The sequence below is a fragment of the Oryctolagus cuniculus genome, chromosome 3 (assembly GCF_051225735.1).
Source record: "Oryctolagus cuniculus isolate XC-2025 breed Fujian yellow rabbit chromosome 3, ASM5122573v1, whole genome shotgun sequence".
Lineage (NCBI taxonomy): Eukaryota > Metazoa > Chordata > Mammalia > Lagomorpha > Leporidae > Oryctolagus > Oryctolagus cuniculus.
In genome coordinates this window covers 50,840,828-50,857,188 of record NC_142869.1, presented here as the reverse complement: position 1 = coordinate 50,857,188, position 16,361 = coordinate 50,840,828, and the positions used below count along the sequence as shown (strand labels likewise).

General features: G+C 39.1%; 1 pseudogene; it reads right to left on the bottom strand.

Annotated features, from left to right (window-relative positions):
- LOC100356037 (large ribosomal subunit protein uL1 pseudogene) lies at positions 1-526 on the bottom strand (annotated as a pseudogene).
- Between the last annotated feature and the right edge of the window lie 15,835 nt (positions 527-16,361).

The following is a 16,361-nucleotide window of genomic DNA, read 5'->3' as shown; positions in this document are numbered from 1 at the left end:
TCACTGGGGCTTGCCCATTGTGCTCTTGATGCACAAAGGCTGGATATTCTGCCAGTTCTTCTTGAGCAATGACACCAGCAAGCTGACAGCCAGGTGGATGTAGTCAGCAAGCTCATCATCTGTCATCTTCAGTCACAGCCAGACATGATGCCTTCTTCATCAGGAATTTGATTGTAGACTTCATCAACTTTGACAACCATATTTTTATTGTATTTAATTAGGGAAGGAAACTGCTAGCCTTATTTGGCCCTGGGCCCAGGATTTCTGTAATCTGCTTGAATAAAGACTCTGAACCTAAAAAGCTATCATACTTCTTGGCTGGCTACTTGCTCCTGTTGGATTTCTTCAGCACTATGTGAGGGATATCTGCAGATGTGGCCTCATTACAACACTGCTTGTTCCCCAGGACATATATAAGGATCTTGAGGTGGAGAACGGACTTTAGAAGCCTGTCAGTGCCCAATAAGTGATTGTCCTTCTGCAGACCATGGTTCTTCAAACTTATGTGCAGCTCTACTGTTTCCAAATATTAATGGATCCAAAGAGAGATCTAGACTCCAATACAATAATAATGGGGGGCTTCAACTCCCCACTTTCATCAGTGGACAAATCATCTAGACAGAAAATGAACAAAGAAACAACAGAGCTAATCTACACTATGAACCAAATGGACCTAATTGATATGTACAGAACAATTGCAGAATACACATTCTTTTCATCACTATATGGACCTTTATCTATTATAAACCATATATTAGGCCATAAAGCAAGTCTCAGCAAATTCAAAAAAACTGAATTCATAACATGTATCTTTTCTGTCCACAGTGGAATGAAGCTGGAAATTAACAACTTAATAAACTCTAGAAAATATGAAAACACATGGAGTCTGAACACCACACTCCTGAATGAGCAGTGTGTCATAGAAAAATCAAAAGGAAAATAAAAAATTAATGGAAATGAATGAAGATGACAATATAACATATCAAAATGTGACACAGCAAAAGCAGTGTTAAAAGGGAAGTTTATAGCAATTGGTGCCTACTTTGAGAAATTGGAAATGCATCCAATAAATTATCTATCAATGCATGTCAAGGATCTAGAAAAATGAAAACAGAGCAAACCCAAATTTAGTAGGAGGAAATAAATAATTAAAATTATAGGGGCTGGCGCTGTGGTCTGGTAGGTAGGACTGCCACCTGCAATGCTGGCATCCCATATGGGTGCTGGTTCATGTCCCAGATACTTCACTTCTGACATAACCCTCTACTATACCTTGGGAAAGCAGTAAAGTATGGCCCAAATCCTTGGGACCCTGCACCTGTGTGGGTGAGCTGGAGGAGGCTCCTGGCTCCTGGCTTTGGATCCGCTCAGTTCCGGCCATTGCTGCCATTTGGGGAATGAACCAGCAAATGGAAGACCTCTCTCTCTTTCTGTGCCTCTGTCTCTCTGAAACTCTGCCTTTCAAATAAATAAATACATATTTAAAAATTATAGAAAAATAAAACAAAGATACAAAATATCAGTGAAGTAAAGAGCTGGGCTTTTGAAAAAATAAACCAAATTGATACACCATTAGCCCAACTAAACAAAACAGAGAGAGAAGATCCAAATCAATACAATAAGAAATGGAAAAGGAGATATAACAACAGATACCACAGAAATAAAAAGAATCATCAGGAATTACTACAGATTCATGCCAACAAATTGCAAAATCTAGAAGTAATGCATAGATTTCTGGACACATACAATCTACCTAAATTGAGTCACAAAGTGATAGAAAACATAAATAGATCAATAACCAAGACAGAGATTTAATCAGTAATAAAGACCCTCCCAACAAAGAACAGCCCAGAGCTGGGTGGCTTCACTGCTGAATTCTACAAAACTTTTGAAGAAGAACTAATTCCAATTCTTCTCAAACTATTCAAAATAATTGAAATGGAGGGAATCCTCCCAAACTCCTTCTATGAGACTAGCATCACCTTAATTTCCAAAACAGAAGAAGATACAACAAAGGAAGAAAACCATAAACCAATATCACTGGTGAACATAGATGCAAAAATCTTTAACAAAATACTAGCTAATGGAATCTAACACCGCATTAGAAAGATCGTTCACCCAAACCAAGTGGAATTTATCCCTGATATGCAAGGATGGTTCAACATGCACAAATCAATAAATGTGATACATCACATAAACAGATTAAAGACTAAAAACCATATGATTATCTCAATAGATGCAGAGAAAGCATTTGAGAATATACAACATTCTTTCATGATAAAAACCTTAAGCAAATTAGGAACATTCTTCAACACAATCAAGGCAATATATAACAAACCCACAGTATCAAATTGAGTAATGAAAAGTTGATCCTAAACCAGATAAGGATGCCCATTTTTCACCATTGCTGTTCAATATAGACCTGGAAGTTTTAGCCAGAGCCATTAGACAAGAAAAATAAATCAAAGGGATACAAATGTGAAAGGAGAAAGTCTAATTATCCCTGTTTGCAGATTAAATGATCCTATACATAGGGAAACCAAAAGGCTCTTCTAGGAGACTATTGGAACTCCTAAAAGAGTTTAGTAAAGTTGCAGGTTATAAAATCAACACAGAAATATCAATAGCCTTTGTATATACAAACAATGTCATGGCTAAGAAAGAACTTAGAAGATCAAATCCACAATAACTACAAAAAAGATAAATACATTGGAATAAATGTAACCAATGATATGAAAGATCTCTACAATGATAATTACAAAACATTAAGGAAAGAAAAAGAAGACACACGAAAATGTAAAAAATCTTCCATGTTTGAAGATTGGAATAATATAAAAATGTCTATGATACCCAAGGCAATTTACAGATTCAATACAATCCTAATCAAAATACCAATGACATTCTTCTCACATCAAGGAAAAACAATGCTAAAATTCATATGGAAATACAAAAGACCCCAAATACCAAAACAATATTAAACAACAAAAACAAAGCTGGAGGCACCACAATACTAGATTTCAAGATATACTACAGGGAAGTTATAATCAAAACAACCTGGTATTGGCACAAAAAATAGACATGTGAATCAATGAAACACAATAGAAACACCAGAAATTAATCTGTGCATCTACATCCAACTAATCTTTGACAAATGAGCTAACTTCAATCACTGGAGATAGGAGAGTCTCATCATCAAATGGAGCTGGGAAAATTGGATCTATACATTCAGAAATATGAAACACAACCTCTACCTTACACCTTACACAAAAATCATCACAAATGGGATCAAGGATCTAAATCTACCACCTGGTGTCATCAAATTACTAGAGGAGAACTTCAGGGAAGCTCTGAAAGACTTAATATTGGCAAAGACTTTTTGGAAAAGATCCCAGAAGCACAGGCAGTAAAGGCAAAAATAAACAAATGGGATTACATCAAGCTAAGAAACTTCTGCACAGGAAGGGGAACACTCAATAGAGTGAAGAGGCAACCAAAAGAAAGGGAGAAAATATTTGCCAACTACACAATTGATAAAGGATTAATATCCAGGATCTATAAAGAGCTCAAGAAACTCAACAACAACAAAACAATCCAGTTAAGAAATGGGCAAAGGATATGAACAGGCATTTTTCAAAGGATACAACAAACACATGGAAAAATACTCAAGATCACTAGACATCATGGAAATGCAAATTAAAAACCAAAATGAGGTTTTACTCCAGCCCAGTTAGAATGGGTATCATCCAAAAATCAAAAAAATAATAAATGCTGGCAGAGATCTGGGGGAAAATCTATCCTAATCTGCTGTTGGTGGGAATGTAAACTTGTATAACCACTATGGAAGACAGTATGGAGATTTATCAGAAATCTGAAAATAGAGCTACCATATGACCCAACCATCCCACTTCTGGGAATTTACCCAAAGATAATGATATCAGTATATGAAAGAGTTATCTGTACCCCCATGCCCATCTTTACAGCAGCTCAATTCACAATAAGTAAGATATGGATTCAACAAAGATATCCATCAATTGATCACTGGATAAACAAAATGTGGTGTGTGTTTATACACACACACACACACACACACACACACTATGGAATACTACTCAGCCATAAAAAAGAATGAAATACTGTCTTTTGAAAGAAAATGAGTGCAACTGCAAACAATTATGCTTGGTGAAATAAGCCAAAAGACAAATATATATTTTCCTAATTTGTGGTAATTAATATAGAAAGCACAGAAATGTATAACATATATGAGTGAAATTGGTTTTTGCTACTTACTACTTGTTGAATACCTTATTTGGTGGAGGATTAACCTTGTGATTATAAAACAAACTGAAAGTATGTCATTGTAAAAAATGAAAGAATAAATATAGCAAGGAGGAGGTAGGGTGGGGGCATGGGCAGGAGGGAGGATAGTGTGGGAATGTCATAATGCTGTTCTGTCTGTATATATGAAATACATGAAATTTGTTCACCTTATATAAATAAAAAATTTAAAATTAAAAGAAAAAAACTACCAAAGAATGTTAAATTAGTGGAATAGAGGAGTTCTTGAGTGTGCTGTTATGTTTCCCTAAAAATGAATAATGGTTTCCTTTAACTTGAAGAGGAAGTGACACTTTTGAAGTATATAAATTACATAAACAAATGATTTAAAAAATGTTATATGAAGAAAATCTTCACCTTGTGAGGTCTGATGCAACAGAATCCTAGAGTCCAGCCTATGGCTATGCAGGCACACAGGCTAGAGGGCACTGTAATTCAATCCTAAACTGTTGGCCCTGTGGCCGGAATTTGTGACTCCAAGTAACTAGAAGAGTTTTTGCACCAATATAAGGCTGTGTATGAATAGTTTATTAAAGGAAACTTCACATGCTAAAGCAGCTTTTCTGTTAGAAAAGCAAGAAGAAATTACTAAATTTTCATAGGCAGGTAAAGAGAACAATGTCTTTTGAAAGAAAATTCAGACCATTGAATTAGATATCATCCAGGCCCAAGGTTATCAGCAGGGAACAATAGAAGTGTTGCCTGTGGCATTTTGGCAAATTGAACTACTAACAATGGACTCCAATCAATTAACAGATAAGAAAATGAGTCTAAGGGCTGGAAAAATTTTTCAAGTTTGAACCTAGGTCTCAGAAACTGAAGCATTGGAAAATGATGCTTTCTATGTTAGTCTTACAGCTTTTCTAAGTCATTGCTCAGTCAAGTTCTTCCCTCAAAGCTTATCCAGAATTATTTTATCATGCTTAACCCAGCAAACCCATAAACACATTTCCTTACCCCATTCCTCAAAGTCATTTTTATATGCAGTAGAAATTCTGTTTATTCATGTATATTGGGTTCATTTTTATCGTTCTTTGCCTCTCCGTTGTGCATGTATATATATGAGTATATGTTGCTTTTAGTTTCTGACTGAAAAGCAGTAGATTGGGTGTTAAGCTAACTGTTTCAAAGGGAAAACTGTGTTCCTATTTCAGATGAGAGAATAGTGATTGGGCTTCCAATCCAGGCCACCAAAATTAATCTACTGTTAACCTGAATCATGATGACCTTTTCCAACAATATGTGTACTTCATTGAATAAGCATTCAGTAGACAAGCTTTGACTGGTTCTGATATGAGGTACTAGCAGCAAAAATGTATTTTAACTTCAATAGGAAATACATCCACTAACTGTAGAATCACAAAGGATTGTTGGTCCTCTGTCTCAACATTCACTCTGTGTATCTGAAGTAGGCCTCACCTTCAAGTATACTCTTCTACACAAAACAAGGTAAAGCTCTTGCCACAGTATTCTCCTGGTAGAAATAAAACAAGGAGAACAGAATCATAAGTTGCAGAAAGTAATACAATTTTGCCCATGATGAGGAGTATGGTCAGTTCCTGCATCCCTGTGATGCAGGTGTGATTGGTTCTGAATCATGTGTAAATGATTCTATGAAGATTTCCTAAAAGCAACAATTAAGAATCTGCTGTTTTACCGGTTTGCATCACCCTCATAGACAAGAGTAGACCTGAACAATATGAAAAACCCCAGAAGCAACTGACATTCCTAACCCCCTACCATTGTCTCTCAACTTGATTGAAAGGTCACCAGCAATAAAGCAAACAAGTGTGGGTAGATCTGTTTAAATCCACCATTGTTAATGGGAAAGCAAATCTCAGTGTCTGGTCCACTGTCCAAAAGTCAGCAACATCCTATTTGTAAGGAAAGGCAAAATAAGAGAACTTCAAGAAGTCTATGATAAAAAGCGATTAAAATCTGTCTCTCTTACTAACTCTGCCTGTCAAAAAAAAAAAGCAATTACAAGCTTATTTTGATGCACAAAAATTGAAAAATGTGATTTTTTTCATAATACTCATGTTTCATGGACTTTTTGAAGACCACTCATATGCATGGATTTCAATTTTTTGAATCAAAACAAACTTATCAGGGTGAGCATTGTACAATAGGATAAGCTACAATTTGGAATGCCTGCATCCCATAGAAGAGTGCTGATTTGTATCCAGTTACTCTGCTTCCAATCCATCCTCTTGCTAATGCATATAGGAGGCAGTTGATGATCGCTCAAGTGCTTGGGCTCCAGCCCACCCCACTTTGAATACCTAAATTGAGTTCTGGGCTCCTGGCTTCAGCCTACTCCTGTCCTGGCTGTTATGGGCATTTGGGGAATGATACAAAAGGTGAAAGACATCTCTCTCTCCCTTTGTCCCCACCCTCTCTCTTTGTTGTTCTGCCTTTCAAGTAGATACAAATAAATAAGCATTTTGAGAAAACAATTTACCTTTTAATTCCATTGTCCATAAATTTTTGAACTCTTCCCCATAGTATTTTATTGTGTGGAAAAAGGCTCATTAACACAATTGTTTTTTTCTGAAATGTTGCTATGTCTATTAAGGAGTCAATATAATGATGCAGAAAGACCAATATTTTCATATGGAGGCGAAGTTATATGTGCTGATAGTGTTTTCACTTGTAGATAAGTTTTGCCAAACCATATGGTACAACATGGAGATAGGGAAATAAGGACAATGGATTATGAAATAAATAGCAAGTGCTTCCTGGCGGCTCATTTAAAGAAGGTTAAATGCAAGTACTTGTTCCTCTAACAAGAGTCAGTCCAAGAGCCAAAGTCTGCACCTGGTATGTAAGGGAAGCCACAAGGTCTTTCTTGTTGCTTGCCTGCCAGAATAGCCACAATCCCCAAGAAACATCAGCAAGATTATGTGGGTGGATTAATTCATCATTAGCTGTGGTCATCAAAGAGAGGAAATGTCCCTAGAAAATGAATTAGCCCTGTTGAGATTAATGTGTGGTGATGGAAGGTGAGTGCTATAGAAAGGGGAAGAGTATGCAGACAAACTTAAAGGAAATTTTCTTCACTGAATTCAGGACACATTGTGTCATCAAATGAAATTAACAAATACACATTTGGAGAAGTACCAAGCTTGAGATCTTTGCTGGAAAACTCAAGATGAAAAAGAGGCAAAGATCTTTGAAGGTAGTTTTTTCATCATAGAAGCATTTAAGAATGCCTGCACTAAAGAATTATCCAGGGGCTGGCACTGTGATGTAATTTCCAGGTTTACGTAAAACAAAAGGTTTTATAATTTCTTAAACTTTTCTGCATTATTCTGTGTCTCTTTCTGCCAAAAAGACTTTACATTACCATTGAATAAAATCATTTCTATTCTTACTATCCAGTATCTCATGTTAAGACACACATTATTCCCATCTCTCTCAGGAATGCAACAGGAAGCTTCCAAACCAACCATGTGATTTCACTCATGGCAAGAATTCATTTCTGAACATCTAAAAATGGATCCAAAGATATCTGTATCAATTGTAGAGTTCTTTTTAAAAAATAGTTCAACTATGTCTAACCCAGTTCAAGATATGGTTCTAGTATTTGGCCATTTTCCAATTAAAGGTAAATTATAAAAGCAATAAAACAATTGTTTGACTTTTTAGTAATTCAACAGTAATCAAAAGACTTCTATCTTGATATTTTCACCATTTGATGCACACATACCACAGATTATACATGGTGGCTTCTCTCTCTCTCTCTCTTTTTTTTTTTTTTTTTTTTTTTTAAAGGCATAGTGGCTGGCACCGTGGCTCACTAGGTTAATCCTCCGCCTTGCGGCGCCGGCACACCGGGTTCTAGTCCCAGTCGGGGTGCCGGATTCTGTCCCGGTTGCCCCTCTTCCAGGCCAGCTCTCTGCTGTGGCCAGGGAGTGCAGTGGAGGATGGCCCAAGTGCTTGGGCCCTGCACCCCATGGGAGACCAGGATAAGTACCTGGCTCCTGCCTTCAGATCAGCGCAGTGCGCCGGCCGCAGCACGCCAGCCGCAGCGGCCATTGGAGGGTGAACCAACGGCAAAGGAAGACCTTTCTCTCTGTCTCTCTCTCTCCCTGTCCACTCTGCCTGTCAAAAAGAAGAAGAAGAAGAAGAAAGGCATAGTTACAGAAAGAGAGAGAGAGGGAGAAACCTTTCATCTGCCGGTTTACTCCGCAAATGGTTGCAATGACTGGGGTTGTGCCAGGCCTAAACCGGGACCCAGGAGCTTCTTCTGGGTCTGCCACACAGGTGCAGGGGCCCAAGCACTTGGGTCACCTTCCACTGTTTTGTCAGGTGCCTTAACTGGATGGGAAGTGGAGCAGCTGGAACTCAAACTAGCACCCATATAGGATGCTGGTGTCACAGGTTGCTGCATAACCCATTATGCCCCAATTGGCCCCAATCGTGGCTTTTTAAAATAAACATTCATCAGTGTAAATTCTCTTTACAATTGTCTACCACTCAAATAATGAAATCTATATTCAGAAGTACTATTAAAGGGCATGATTTCTCTAAACCACTTTCAAGAAAGATTTTTATGCAAGAGTTAATTAAAAAGGAATTTATAGAAAGCAGAAACTAATGATCTTTCTAGGATGATTCTGAACTAAAACTATCACATTTACTTTCTAATTTTCCTAACCACAGCTATTTATAAAAACCCTCTACATTTTATACTTCTGACATTTTTAGTAATACAACATCTCATTCCACATTGAGAATAGAAGAGCAATTTCAAATCATTTAAATGTGTACATGAGACAATGCCATTTGTACAATCTACACTAGATTCTCCACCAAACCTACAAAATCAAATACATGTAAGTTGTTATAGTAATCTTTCTTCTGATTATAAATGTTACAGATTTTATAAATGCCATTTCAGTACAAATTAACTAATACATAGTTTACATTTCTGTAGATCTAAATGTAGGTCCTACAATTATGAGCTGTATCAATTATGAAGTTCTTTTAAATAGCTGCACTAGGTTTGACCCAGTTCAAGATATTTGTGGTGGTTTTAATTCAGAATTATCCTAGAAAACGCATTTGTCTCTGCTTTTTATGAGTTTATGTTCATCCCATCTGTCTGAATTACATTAGTTCATGTGGATGTTTAAGAAGTGTATTATTGTTTTAAAAAATCAAAATACAAAGGTTTTGCTTGATTATTCCTGCATTCATATTTAATGGAGAAATTAAAATGTTTGAGGATTTCTTATTAAAGAATTATCCAGAGGCTGGCACTCTGACGTAGTAGGTAAAACTGGCATCCTGTATGGGCACCAGTTCAAGTTCCAGCTACTCCATTTTCGATCTAGCTCCTTGCTAATGGCCTGAGAAAGTGATGGAGAATGGTCCAAGTCCTTGGGCCCCCGATCCCCATGAGAGACCCAGGAGAAGCTCCTGGCTCCTGACACTGGATCGGCCTTGCTCCAGCTTTGTGACCATTTGGGGAGCAAACTAGCAGATGGAAGATCTCTCTCTCTTTCTCTCTCTCTGTCTTTCTGTCTCTGGCTCTCTCTCTCTCTGTAACTCTGCCTTTCAAATAAATAAATAAATCTTAAAAAAAGAATTATCAAGAATTATCTAGTTACCAGCAATTATGCATGATATAAAGATTTATCTTTCAAAAAATCTCTTTAGCTGAGCATTCTCATGAGATATTTGCAAGCTGTTTTGAAATTCACAGGCCTGAAGCTCCCTGAACTGAGATATTTAGTAAACACAATTTCTTTGATGTGCCTTCCTCCAATGATTCAGTCTGACTATGGTAAACCAGAAAACTAACCTGCCACAGAGAATGAGCTACCAGACTTCCTCTATTCTATAAATGAGATTTTCCCAGTCTAACTTCTCTGAAACCGGAATGCCTTTATATTAATGTGGCCACCAGTTTGGGGTGGGAGTCGGGAGATCCTGCAGCCACGTTGAATGTTTCCAGCTTAGCTAACTCTAGATCCAAGTTTGCCATGTCGTGGAACTTGTGGTTTCTGTTATTCCAAAAGGGGAAGAGGCTGACTGGTGCATGGGAGGTGGGCCCTCACAGTGCAAGGAAAGGGAGGAGTGTATTGTGCATAGAAGGGGGCTTGTCATGCAAACCAGACCAGGCTGTCTTATGGGCCAATTGCAGCTGAATCGCCTGACTTGCGTGGGTCGGCAAGGAGCTGTCAACAGGAGTTTGGCTGGAGCTGTCAATCTCTAACTAGCACTGTTGCACCAGTTGGCGATGAGCTGTCCAGGTCCAGTTCACACGGAGCTGTCAGCCCTCAGCTCCTCTTCCCCAGCCACCTACCTTCCCACAACAAGACTATCACAACCCATGCTCACTTTGGAGGCATTGGCCCTGCTTCAAGATCCCTGTGCCCTCTAACTGTGGGAAACTTAATCTATGGGGATCTGGGAGCACGAGGAGAAAATGTTCAGGCTCTTGAACACTGTGTCTAGTTGGTTCCTTCGCTCATTCTCTGTTTTAGATTCTGGAGATGCAGAGAGGACAACATGCAGGAACCTTGTCTTAGCCAGTACAAGAGACACATTAATCAAATAATCACCCAGATACATAAAAACAGTGACGAGTTCAGGAGGCCCTGAGGCTTGTGAGAGGAGGATTTCATCTACTTGCGGGGTTGTCAGGAAGCAGTCCCGAGAAAGTAACATTAAGACCATAACATGAAGGACAGGTGGACGATAACTAATGGAGTGTGATTGACAGGGAGAGAGAACTGCCTTAGCAAAGACCCTGAGACAAAAGATCCTGGGAGATGGGTCTGCCAACAAAGCCCAAGCCTGGCAGTGGTAGGAGAGGCAGGGAGGAGCCAGTCTTTATCTAAGAGAATTGGGTCTTTGCTGAGGATCAGAAACAGGGGAGCAAAACGGAACAGTAAGTTTGATTAGTATGGTAAGTTTGAGTCAATGGAGAATGCGATAGCTTCACAAGAGGCATGGGTATGGGTGACCTCCTATAGATGGATGTAGATAGCAAGACAAGCTTTAGGAACAAGTCTTGAGAGGCTCAACCCTAGGTTTCAGTGGAGGAAGACAGGCCTAAAAATATGATGTAGGAAAGTTAGAGGAGCATTGGGAGGGTATGGAGTCACAGAACAAAATGCTCCTGAGCAAGCAAAAAGACAAAGACTGGAAAATTAGCACGCACAAGAGGCTTTGCATATGGTTCTTGAAAGAACTTTAGAGACCCATGATGGGGTTTAAAGGATAGTGGGACAGGCCTATAGGAGTTATTATTTAAAGCAGGAAATAAAAAGTGCTCAGAGAGCTTAGTCTATACTTTAGAAAGAGTGCTGGGGTTTAAAATCAGAAAACCCAAATGAACTGTGGTTCCAAAAGTCAAGCATGAATCCAGGAAGAAAACAAAAAGGAACAAAAACTCATGAGTGAAAGGGACTAGACGTGAAAATTTTGCAAAGAGCAGCAAAGTGATACTTGAGTTCTCATGGATTGTGCTGTACTTGCAGGAACAGGTTAGCCTCAAGTAAGACGAAGTGTCATGATAGACATATCCAAAAATTAGGGATAGTGTTGATGGGATGGTCTCTATTGATTAGAACTATCAGGAAAGCTACGGTAAACCAGAGACATTACAAAGATGCACCACCCAGAATTGTTGACATGGACATTTCTGTCAAGAGAAGGCCAATGAAAACCACAGCTTAGAGACACAAGATAAAAATGGCTGCTAGAATGGTGTAGAGGGGATTAGGTTGGAGGACCACATGGCTCAGTGGTGTTTATCCAGGTTTCTCTGAAATTCCAAGTCACTTTCAACATGGGACAAGGGAAGAGATGGAGAGGAACTGGGAAACAGACTCTTTGGAGGAGCTAAGACCAGCTAGTACAGAATTGTGACTGGTCCTTGAATCCCTGGTAGAAGGTCAGAGAAAAAATGACCACATAAAGCCAAGAAATGTGTGATGTCCTTTATCAATGCTTTTTGATTTGCAAACTGGCAGATCACAACTGAGAATCCTTCAGTGTTGACCTGATAGACTTTTATATCTCTGTCATTTTAAATTATTATTTTCTTTTTAATGATCATAGATTTTGCTTCTTCATAATTTTGCTTACATATATGCAGAAAGTACGTGGAGTCATTTATCTAGGGCCAGAAATTATTTAGAATTCTTTGACAGGGTGCTTTATTTTTCCTTATTGTTTTAGGTCTTCTTCGTGAGACCCAAACTGCTAAAATGGAACTAAATATCCCTGAGTCTTAACTTTTGAAATGAATAGAAAACCAAGCCAATGATGTAATCCTGCATGTGCTCTTTGTGAGATCTATTTCCTTCAAGCCTGTTATTTATCTGTTTGTAAAAAAAAAATGCTTAAATTGTTATGAAATTGTTTCATTATCTAGTTGTTAGAATTATAATGAAATTAAGCTAACATCTTAGATAAATTAAAATCTGAACATTAACATAGATTATACATATAATAAATAGGGTAGAAGGAAGTTGTATTTAGGCTGAAAGTGGTAAAGGAGAAAATGTAGATCTGAGTTTCTTGGTAGAACAAAAATAAATCACATTAGATTAACAATTTCTTTTCAGTCTAAGTAATTATACTTTTTGTATTCAAAGGGGTGGTTTATTTTCTCCTATTCTCTAAAGAAAAATAAAAACTCATTCCAAAAATAATTATGTATAAGGCATTTAACAGAATATAGACAACTCATGATGTTCATTGTTTAAGAAAAAGCAGAAACAGTCTTCCTGCATCTAAAACACTTCATGCATCTCCCTAAAACAGAAGGTACAACATTAAGTCAAATTGGTGGGAGTGTGTCTGTGTCACAGTAAATTAATGAGAGCTGGTTTTTCATGTGGTCTGACAGTTACAACGGCAACTTGTTGAGCAGATGGGGGTATGTACTCTCCTCTTGCGATTCAGATGTCTCAGCTGAGCTGCGAGAAGAGAATTCATACCCAAAGCTGTCCCCTGAAATTGGAGGATCCTGGACTGTAGGTTGATAGGAGTTTCTTGCTGCTCTCGGTTTGTATGAAGTCAAGTCAAAGTTCTGTGAAGTAAGCTCATGAGGCTTTTTTCAAATTTGTGCCCAGATGAACATTCCTAAACGTAATTTTTATAGAGTGGCTTGCCAAAGGAAAAAAAAAGCCAGGTTTGGGGAAAATTCATGATTGTGGCTTTCATATGGTAAATTGGGTGCTGGCACATTATTGAAAAGAAAATGAAGTATCCTTTGACTCTGAAAAAAAAAAACTGCTTAAACTATCATTTTCCAGCTCATGTGGTGGGACTGCCTGTTGACACAGCTGTCTTACCATACATGTGGCAGAGTAATTGCTTATTAACAAACACTTGATCATCAGCATTTTGCTTAAAGGATCACCTAAGGTAAGAGGATCCTATGGTAAGGAAATCTGCTTTGTGCTCTTTTCTCCTAGAAATTTCTTCTTGAGATAGTTACAGATCCATATGCAGTTTTAAAAAACAATACAGATAGATCATGCTTATACTTTCAAGGTCTCCCTTAATGATGGCATTTTGCAGCCAGGATATCGACTTTAGTAAACCTCTGATCTTACCCAGATGTTCCCAGTTTTATTAGTACTTAATTTGTGTGTGTGTGTGTGTGTAACTCTGCCTTTCAAATCAATCAATCAATCTCTTTTGTTTTTAAATTGAGTGTTCTTCTCCCTTCTAGAACTAAACTATTGAAAATGACTTGTAGCAACCATAAATCCTCGTGTGGAGCTTGTTTGTAGGTAATGAATGAGCAAATAGCCCACTGTTTTGTGGTACTGTAGGCTACATGTCTTCATTCAAGCTCCACTCTTATCCTCAAATGCTCCTTAAGGATACAACATGAATAGGAGCAACATTCCTCCAGACTAAAGAGAGAAAGAAATTTTAGACAAATAGACAAAGGAACTAACTTTTATGGCTTGGAGGCTGAATAAAATGTTCTACCAATTTTCCTCGTCAGCTTACTTCTAATTTTCACAACCGAACATCTTTTTTTTTTTTTTTTTTTTTTTTTTTTTGGACAGGTAGCGTTACACAGTGATAGAGAGAGAGAGAGACAGAGAGAAAGGTCTTCCCTCTGTTGGTTCACCCTCCAATGGCTGTTACAGATGGCGTGCTGCGTCGATCCAAAACCAGGAGCCAGGTGCTTCCTCCTGGTCTCCCATAGGGTGCAGGGCCCAAGCACTTGGGCCATCCTCCACTGCTTTCCTGGGCCACAGCAGAGAGCTGGACTGGAAGAGGAGCAACTGGGACAGAATCCGGCGCCCCAACCGGGACTAGAACCCTGGGTGCCGGCACTGCAGGTGGAGGATCAGCCAAGTGTGCCATGGCACCAGCCCACAACCAAACATCTTAAGCGAGTTGATCCTATTTCTTTATTCCTTTGCAGTCTTTGACCCAGCTCTTGTCCCCATCTATCTATTCTTGCTAATGACTTCCATGTCAGTCAACACAGTGAGCCCCTTTTCCAGACACTTTTATGGAGCACAGAATGCTGTGTGGAGTCCATCATTTCCTGTATACAATTCAGTCACGAAGGCACCTTGACCATGCACTCAAATTCTTTTTCATTTTTTTGTTGCTCACACAAGACACTTATCATAGAACATTAAAATTAACTGAACTCTTGGTTGGCGCTGTGGCTCACTAGGCTAAACCTCCGCCTGCGGCGCTGGCACTCTGGGTTCTAGTCCCAGTTGGGGCACTGGTCCTATCCTGGTTGTTCCTCTTCCAGTCTAGCTCTCTGCTGTGGCCGGTAAGGCAGTGGAGGATGGCCCAAGTGCTTGGGCCCTGCACCTGCATGGGAGACCAGGAGAAAGTACCTGGCTCCTGGCTTCGGATCGGCACAACACGCCAGCCACTACGGCCACTTGGGGGTTGGGGGGGGTGAACCAACGGCAAAGGAAGACCTTTCTCTCTCTCTCTCTCTCACTGTGTCTGTAAAAAAAAAAAAAAATTAACTGAACTCTGATGTTTCAAGGGTGCCATTTATACTGCTGATTTCAAATATTTTGCCTCAGTAATTCCTGCCACAAAGACCTCCTTCCTATTTCTCAAATACACCACATCCTTGTTAATAAGACTTATTGGGCTTTACACAACCTGGATTCTGCTCACTTCTCCATCCTCATCTTTTGCAATTTTATTTCTCACTGAACTACTTTTTTTTTTTTTTTTTTTTGACAGGCAGAGTTAGACAGTGAGAGAGAGAGAGAGAGAGAGAAAAGTCTTCCTTCCGTTGGTTCACCCCCAAATGGCTGCCACGGCCGGCATTTTATCTTTGTGCCTCAATTTTGGAAAATTATGTTTCCAGAAATCTATCCATTTCTAGATTTGTAAATTTGTTGGCATATGCCTGTTTGTAATTCATGATTATCATTTTAATTTCTGTGTTATCAGCTTTAACATCTTTTTCACCCCTGATTTTATTTATTTACGTATTTTTTTGGACAGGCAGAGTTAGACAGTGAGAGAGAGAGAAAGGTCTTCCGTTGGTTCACCCCCAAAATGGCTGCCACAGCCGGCATGCTGCGCCGATCCGAAGCCAGGAGCCAGGTGCTTCCTCCTGGTCTCCCATGTGGGTGCGGGGCCCAAGGAGCTGGGCCATCCTCCACTGCACTCCCGGGCCACAGCAGAGAGCTGGACTGGAAGAGAGGCAACCGGGACAGAATCCAGCACCCCGACCGGGACTAAAACCCGGGTGCCGGTACCGCAGGTGGAGGATTAGCCTAGTGAGCCACGGCGCCGGCCTCTCACTGAACTTCTTTAAGTTTCTCAGATGCTCTCACTGGCATCAGGATTTAATTTGTTTTGTTTTGCTTTTTTCTTTTGCACAACATTATTTAGCCTAGCTCTTATTCATTCTTAGGTCTCAGATCCCCTTAACAACACCTCCTAAATCCACGTCTGGATTGCATGGTCTATCTTTGTGTACACATGGTGGAAAACTGCAGGTGTCATATTTTAATGGGCTCTGTTAGCACTTACAAAATCTTACCCTGGTT